Below are 9,253 nucleotides of genomic sequence, written 5' to 3'. Positions count from 1 at the left end.
TAATCTACAAGAATGAGACTCTACGATAAAAATGTTCTAAGCGCAACTAGTGTTGCCTTCATGCTGATCAAGGTCATGCAGTTGGATTCTATTAAAAAAAAAAAATTAATTAAAAATAAATAAAAACCAGTGCCAGAAGTCCAGAAGTAGAGCAGCTCAACATGTTGGCCTGTTACTGCAGTGGAGCTGGAAGGAGGGTTGTTCAAAAGAGTCACCGGGAAGGGGAAGGAAAGGTTTGCTTTTTGCAGAAGCCCATGTATCTGATGCTAGTTTCAAGTAATATGAACTCTGACTGTTGAGTTACAAGCATGTAGCAGCTTTTAAGGGAGACAACAATTGGGCTGATTTGAATAACGAACTTGCTTCTCACCATTAGGTGGTAGTCTAAACCAAAAAAAGTAAATTCTGGTTGAGTTTTCTGGAGCAGTGCTAGAACCTCAGCTGCATCTCTGAAGCATAACTTGGGGCTGTTTTTTCAGCAGATATTAGTGAAAGGATGTTTTTTAGCTTTAACTGTTCTCCCTTCATTGTGTGGGGTTAGTGGGATGTGCCATATCCTCGTGAGCATCATCTGCTTACACATGCAACAGCAAAACCACTCAACCTAAATTGTCTTAAAGCTTATATAGCCTTTCTTCTTGTTCTGTTTCAACACATCTGCTGAAGGAGTCCCACCCTAAAGACACCAAAGAAAAGAGGTATGGGCTTTATCAGTGTAGAGAGCACCTCTGTCAGAGCTGGAATAATTGCCATGGTCAGGGATATAGGGGGCAGTTTCCATTACAGTTTATAATTCGCATGTTAGCCCGAATCTAGGGACTGACTAGAACTGCCATTTAGAAGTTGGCAAGTTGAGAAGAAGCTAAAAATTATAAAAGTGAGGTTTTGATGACACTAACAAAGTATTGCGCTACTGGTTTAAAACTAGTCTCACATTCTTTTTCTGTTTCATAGTATAAGCATTTTCCAATGTTTGCAAACGGAGGCATCCATCCCGATCGTAGGCTACTGATCCTGTGACTTGCTGCTCGTGGTGACAGACAAGCAGTCTCCAATCTTGCTGGAGGCTGATTATACCCATTTTTTAAAAAGCATATCCTTCTCAGATCTAGCATAGATATAAGCAGTTACATGTTTCCCTATTACTTTAGCATTGATAATGTCGTTTACCATACCTATTTGGGGATGTGATTGCATAGGCATTTGTGGACTACAATTGCCCCCTTTGCTGTGGTGGAGCCTGTGCTGTCAGTAGCTAAGGAGTGCTGTTAAATGTCACAGAACTTACATGCTGTTCACCAGTTTTCCAGTAGTGGGTTGCGGTGATTTAACTGCTTTTTCTCTAGATTCCACTCTGATTTCCATTTTCCTAGTGTCTATTTCTGTGTTAAATCAATTTCAGTATTCTGTATTCAGTCCTGTTCAGCACTAGCAGGCCTCCACTGATCATAGAACTGGACAGTAAACATAAAGTACCTCAGTACCATTCAGCCAGAGATTTAGAGTGTTAGGTGTTCATTCTAAATTGCCTTCTTATTTTGTTACATCCCCACTGTAAAAGCAGCTATGGGCTCAATCAGCTGTTTATATGGCAGAGACTGAGGTGAAGAAGGCATTAAGTACCTCAGCCTGTTCCTTGTCCTTTTGTCACTGTTTCCCCTTGACCTAATAAAGGCTGGAGATTGTCCCTAGCCTTCCTTTTGCTGCCAATACATTTGTGGAAACATTTTTATTGTCCTTTACCCACAGTGGCCAGATTAAGTCCTAGTTGGGCTTTGGCCCTTCTAACTTTCTCTCTGTGTAACCTTACAATATCTTTGCAGTCCTCCTGAGTTGCCTGCCTCTTCTTGCAAGGGCCCTAAGCTCTCTGTTTTTTACCCGAGTTCCAGCCAGCGCACTCTTTTCAGCCAGGCTGGTCTTTTGGCACGTGGGACAGGCTGCTCTTATGCCTTTAAGACTTACTTCTTGAAGAATGTCTAGCCTTTCTGAGTCCTTTGCCCTTCAGGGCTGCCTCCCAGAGAACTCTATTGACCCCTCTCCTGAAGAGGCTAAAAAAAGCTAGCTGCTTTAGTACATATTTACACAGAAATCAGAGATCTTAAGATCTTTTTGTGTGTTCCCATTGTGTTTGTAAGGTTGATCTTTGCTACACGTCCTCCCATAATTAACGTGGTTGGAAATTAAATGTGGTTTGAGGCCACCATAGGATATAAATATACATTTGCTAATGATATAAACTAATTGTGTCTCATTTCAGAGATTTATTTACAGGTTAAAGATCTCCCTGTGTTTAAAATGCCCTTTTGCTTAACACTAGGGGAGGAAGGTGGTCCTGACCCAAGGTCAGTGGGAGCAGAGTTGTGTGGAGGCAGTGGAACAGGAGCAGCTATTTGCCAAAGGAACAAACCCACATCTCTGAGGAAGGGATTTTACTGTGTTTGAACTGACTAAGGACTGAAGCCAGGAGTAGATTTCAGAAGCAAAAGCTGATCTGTGGAAGGCCCAGAGATTCCTGGCCTGGTCATGGAGACAAGATAAAACTTCTAAGGAGGGACAAACCTTGCTAGATTACAGTTCCCTGTTAACTCCAGAGCTCACTCTTCAAATCAAATTAAATAAAATCAGATTGAGTCAAGGAGCATCATGTTGGAATAGCTTTGCTTATAGACACCAAAGAAGCATAATTGCATTTGAAGAGTGTGCACACAGGCTGGCTGCCAGGGATTCTTCTAAATGCATCCCTCTTGCAGCCTGCATCCTTCCTTCTCCAGCCACGGAGGTCACTACATCAAGTTATGTTGTTTATAAACAAACAACACAGGCAACTGTTGCCCTGTCTCCACTTCTTAATATTGTGACTGACCTATGCAGAACATACAGCTGCATGAAACAAAAGAACTCGAAGTAAATGACACTTATGTACGGGAGCCAGGATCTTCTGAGTTTCAGCTGAAGGCATCACAAGTTTTCCCCTTGTGGTGCGGGTTAGTTCCTCACCTCTGCTATATTTCCTCTTTCAGTGAAATGAATGCAGTGGTATTGCTCTTGAGAAAAAAAAAATAATAATGATGTCAAAATCTAGAAACTGGTGTTGAAACCTAGAAAGTGTACTCAGTTTCAAGCACTAAAGATCTTATTGATTTGAATGTGTGGGTGCGTTGTAATAAAACCAGTTTTAATTTGCAACAGTGAATTATGCTGGAAAAGTAGCATAGCAATGAGAGAGAAGATACTTCAACTGGAGCTTCACTCCCAAGAGCACCAAACCCTGGACTGTCCTTGACAGCTGTCATCTCTATGTCTCTCAGCGCGTAATCGCTACATTAGCAAGGGAGAGAACTTGTCATTTTGAACTTCAAGATGAAAGCGATCTATATTTACAGTTACACCCAGTGACCATTGTGCACAGGAAGAGCATGATTATAAAATTACAGTTATGATAAGTCTTGCAAGTCTTTCCTAGCTGACTGTAGTAGGATACATATCGCCACCATTGGATTAGATAAACTGCAGCAATGCTCCTGCAGCAATGTAGAGCACTCTGTACCTCTTTTGTTTGTGCAGACAAGAGCAGTGGCTTCAAGGAGCAGAGTCAGACTCTCGGGAGCTCTGATGAGCCTGTCTGGATTCTTGCAGGACCTGGAGTCTCTAAGGAGAATTCCCCTGGAAGGCAAGGCCAGCTGCCTTCAGACATTTCTCCTAACACTGTACTTACACATTTGAATCTCCCCACAGTGTTAGTCTGAAGCATCCAGTAGTCACCCTCCTCCTCCCACTGAGGGTGCTGGCTGAGGCAGGAAGAGGGCTCAGGCGTTTCTCCACCCTGTATGGACAGGAGAAAGGCCAGCTACGAGTGTGCCTGCAAGTGAGGTAGAAGAGGATGTGGCCTTAGAGTCTGATAGCACAGACCCACACGAGTGGGTGCTCATCTGCAGACTGAGTATACACTTGGATGATGCAACCCATGAGTGACAGCTACTGGTAAGCAATGTTTCTTTGCTCCACTGATTGGAGGTGATTGTATCTGTCTTAATTAGCTCTTGCACCAAATTCAAACTCAGTTTTGAAGATTTGAGGGTATATTGCAGCAGAGCTCTAAGTTCAGAGCAAAAAGCACTCACTTCTGTGTAAAATTATACATACAGTCAGCAAGAAGACAGTTGCAGAGGAGATGAAAGTAGACCCAACTTGGGAGGATGGATAGTATTTAGTCATCAACACTAGAGCAGGAGACATAATCTCACAGTTCTTCAGTCTCTCATTTCTGGCCAATATTTCTGTAATACATGTGTATTTTTCTAGACCCTCCTCCAATGGCAACATATATTTTTGTAATATTTTTAAGTAGCATCAAGGACACAATGTTCGAGTTCCACATCCCTGATGTATCAATTAATTTGAGTGACTTGGAAGGCTCACCTTGAAGTTGTGCACATAACATTGACATTAAAAAAGAAAATGCTGCCAGCAGTTGTTGTAATGCCAGAATTAAAGTGCTCTGTTCAGGCTCACCCCAACCACCTCATTGTTCCCATCCTATCTCACAAGATAATCAGAAAGTGTCTGGACGATTCTCCACCCTTTCCTCATTTGCTCTGCAGGGAAGCATGAGATCAGCATCTTTCTCCTTTTGTTCATTTTTGGCCCTTGCATGACTGATATTTGTTTTGATTTATTAAATTTGTTTTTTTTAAAGAAAAAAAAAAATCAGGGGATATAACGCGGGGATATCTGCAGCCCAGGGAAACTGCCTCTTGAGACCGCCTGTTGCCAGATCTACTCTACAGAATCATCTAGAGCACTTCAATTTTAGGTTTCTGCTCCAAATTGCACTATAGGATATAGAGGCAGCACAGGCAGATTAACCTGGCTGAAAAGAAAGCCTTTGTGAATACCACTGGAGTGATTAGCAGGTCTATAACTGATGATTTGATTTTCCAGTATTTAATGATGTCTCTGGAAGCAGGAGGTGTTAGTGGTTTAAAATGTTTATACGTGGCTTCCAGCTAGCAAGTAAACATTCAAAGACCCAAGTCTGTTAGTGTTTGGGAAATAAATTCCCTGCTTATAACACACAAATAGCAACCAAAAGCAAGAATTCTGTGGTCTGCAAGATTTAAGAGCTATTTAAACAAAATGGGAAGCATAGTCTGGATAACTGCATCATTAGTTTCTCACTGTAACTACTGGGACTGTTACTCACATATTTTAGAAAGTTCAGTCACTATTCCAAGTCAACTTCTTTTGACCTGTAAAGTTTTTGGCAACGTCAGATGACAAATATATCTTGTATTTATTTCATCATGTAAAATCAGGAATTATATCTCTACCTATCAAGCCCACGAGTACTAGCCATAAAAAAAACAACAAACCTTGTTGGTGCAGAACTCCTTTTGGTAAAAGTCCCTGTGCTTTACTCATGCTAATTCTGATGTCTCAGTCATCAACCCCGTGCTTTCCCAGACATACAGCAAATGGGCTCACAACATAAAATAAATGGAATAAGAGCTTCTGGCCAGTTCATGCTGTTGAAGGCAGGACAGGCCAACAAGAAAAGTGCCAGAAGTGAGGCACGGGTAGCCACTGTTCTGGAAGTACAAAGTGTACTTTTAACTACTGGCAGAATAACAAAATGAAGGAACTTGAGGTCAAATTAGTCCCTGGCCATAAATACTAGGTATTGACTTTAACAACACTGCTTTGATACATATAACGGCAGAATCATGTAGAGGGCGATATTTCCATTATGATTCATTGTTTCAGCCGCAGAGGCATTCGTCCTCACTGCCCTGTATGGCCTGGTTTCATGGATTCCCAGTATATTTTATCTTATTTCCAAGCATTTTCTGGAGAGTCATTTTCATTATTGTCTCAAAACTGCTAAGGTATACAGCCTACATATGTAGAGTAATCTGAAGAGATTAGCAAAAATTATGTATTTCCAACTGTTAAATTTCTCTGTGTTTGTCTTTTCATCTGTACTTGGTTCTACTGTAACAGTTGGCTTCCATTCTCCCCATTTTATATTCCCTCACTTCCTCCCTCCCTTCCTGGCAGATAGTCACCCTCCACACAGGGATTTAAGCAGAAAGGGAAGGAAAGCAGCCTTTCCACCCTCTGGTCATACCAAGGGTTCCTGTTAAGGGCAGCGAGGTTGCTTGTGAGGCTGCACCTGGAGTGCTGCGTCCAGTCTCTTGAGAGGAGAGGGCTTAGGGGAGACCTGATTACCTTGTAGCAGTACATAAAGGATGTCTACCAAGACAATGGAGAATCCCTTTTTCCAAGGATTCACATGGCAAATACATGGGGTATTGGGTATAAGTTGCTGCTGGAGAGATTCTGTTGATGTCCAGAAAAAAATTTTCACGAGAACAGTCAAACAATAATCTCCCCAGGGAAGTGGTAGATTCCTCTAAAGTGGACACCTTAAAGGCTCGGCTTGACAGGGTTCTGGGCCATCTCATCTAATTTCAACCGTATATTACCTAAAAAGCTGGACCAGATGATCCCCGAGGTCCCTTCCAACCTGGTGTTCTGTATCTTTGTGATACTGTGAAGCTGTGTTCTCCACAGCAGCGGCGTCTAGGACTCTCTCTCTGTGGGTTTAGTGGATTTCAGTTGCATGCCACGAAGGATTACCCTAATCTTCAGGTACATGTAGCGGAGGTAATTCACCTTTTAATCCATATTTAGCAAATGCCTTTCAACACACCTTTGTAGTGCAGCTGAATACCTTTAGCATTTTACTACAAAGTGCTACAGAGGGTGAAGAACAGTACACCGGTGCTTAGAGCCCAGCCATTCTGCATCATACTGATTTGCGTCTGCAGGTTACTGCCCTGAATTGTGAATGGGATACAGAGAGGAACTGTAAGCAAAATGGTCAGACCGTAAGGATTAAAATAGTGGCCTCTGGATAAAAGCTAATTTAGTCTACTGCAGTTGTGTCAAACACAATCTCATGGAAGTCTCACTAGAGAAAAGAATGACAGACATACGTTACCTCTGTGAAAACTCTCCCATCATATACCTGAGGGATGCGAGGTAAAATGATAAAGAACAGGAAGAGCTGGTATTAAAAAAATATCAAAGCATCAGCATCTATTTCTGTCTGACTTCTGCTGAATTAATGTTCTGCTCTACATGAGTTTCTGATGCATCTTCAAGTTCCTTTAGACATTTACACAACCTATTCTGAAACTAGTAGATGCAAGGCTCTGTAACCCTTACAGTTAATGTGTTTTCATTTGATTATTTTCCCTCATAAATGTTTATTGAAGACAACATGGCATAAGATATAGGGAATGTCACTCAGATGCAGAGTACCAATCAGATTTAATATGCATCAATTAGTATTTAATATACATCAATTAGTAATTATGTCAAATTAGGGCTATATTTTCACATTTATGTGTGGTTATCTAGAAAAGCAAATTAGGCCTTTATATGTGTAAGACTAATTTGCATATGTAATCAAATATGTAAATTTTCATCACCTCAAATTGATGTCCTCTCTCATTCTAATAATATATGGGAGACAGAACTGTTCATGGTTGAATATTTTACCCTTCATTTTGGTCATTTAAACATATCTAGGGTAGTTGTAGCAGATGTGATATTGTAGCTTGATATTAATCTGTTGTATTTTAACCTTACCCAGCACTTCCAAATACAGGATCTCTGTTTAGTTCCCTGCAACTTCAACCATTTGGAGTGACATTTCTCACAGTATGGAGAAAGAACCACAGACCACAGTTTCTAAACACGTTAGTACAGCTCAGCATGTCCCCCTCAGCCAGGGCGCAAAAAGCAGCTGGTGTGGTCCTCACCTCAGACTGGAAAGCAGAGGAGAGCAGTGGTTATCTGTGGTCAAAATCAGAAGCTACGCCGGGAACAAGGATGCTGAGGGATGCTGAAGGATGCTGAGGGATGAGATGGGATGTTTTTGTGATCAAGGCAATCAAACACCTCTCTGGAGAACTGGGTCCTGTTATCACATTTGCCACATCAAGTAATTTAAAAGAAATGTTGCAGGTATGTGAACAGGTCAGTATTTCAAAGGCTACCTTAAACCTAGGGAGTCTCTTCCAGCAGCCTCTGGTCAGTAAAGAAGGAAAGACTCATCTAGAGGTGATCTGAAATCTGAAGTTAGACACTGTTCCAGCCAGTGTTTCTCAGTGCAGACTGTGCAACACCTAAACATGGCCTGCAAAATAAGTTATTTTTAGATCACAGATATCCTCCAACTTGTGAACACACCAATAACAGGAGGGAACATTCAGAGTTTGGCCCAGCTGTACGAGCTTGAGGTGACAGCCAGGGTCAGTACTACACAACAGAGACATTCCTGAAAAGATCAGGAGGTGCCTCCAATTTTTTATGAAAGTGAGAAATAGCACCTATAGGAGCTCATCCCTTAGGATAAAATGAACTGTTGTGGACCGTTGTAAAGGTCTACGCTTCTTTGTTTGAGTGTCTGATTTAGGACTTCAGCATCTCATCTAGAGACTTTTAAACATTCACAACTAAATTAAGGGGACTAGTATTTCAAATTAAATTTAAAAATCAAGGAATTAACACAAATGGTATAAGTTGCACATTGAAAACAATATTTAATGTCAAGAACTCTGAAAAAATGGATTTTCAGATGTGCCCTTCTAATTAGCAGACACTTCATTAACTAGACACCATCTGTCCCTGGGTAATACTCATCTCTTAGGGTTGCAAGACTGCATATAAAACATTCTGTGTGGCTTCTCAAACAACAAAGCAGCAACATACAACCCTTGAATGTGACTTTTGCTGACTCCCTCTTGATCCTTCTAGATGAAGCATCAACCTCTCTGCTTATTTACTGGTGCAGATTGACACAGATCCACTTGTAACTTAAAACAGTATTTCCAAAAAGAAATGCTGAATGCAAAAAAACAAACAAGCAACAGAAAGCAAGGTGGGAGCAGGAGTAAAGTCTGAAAGCAAAATGGGCTTCAAGCCCATGAGGTTGAGAAGAGTCACACAGGCATTCCCTCTGCCAGCCCAGCCTCAGCAGAAGAGAAAGAGGGACAAAAAGAAGCGTTAGCATCCATATCCCCCTCTTGCTGAGCATTGACTGCTGACACCACCTTGGGACTGTCAGCTCACACAGATGTGCAGGGTGATGCTGGGGAGCTTCTCCCCACTCTGGAGCAGCCCACAATAAACATTGTACAAAGGATGGTGCTTCCTGCCACAGCTTTTCTGGCATCTGCTGCAC

This window comes from Cuculus canorus, chromosome 2, assembly GCF_017976375.1.
Source record: "Cuculus canorus isolate bCucCan1 chromosome 2, bCucCan1.pri, whole genome shotgun sequence".
NCBI classification, from domain to species: Eukaryota; Metazoa; Chordata; class Aves; order Cuculiformes; family Cuculidae; genus Cuculus; species Cuculus canorus.
This window is presented reverse-complemented; position numbering follows the sequence as displayed.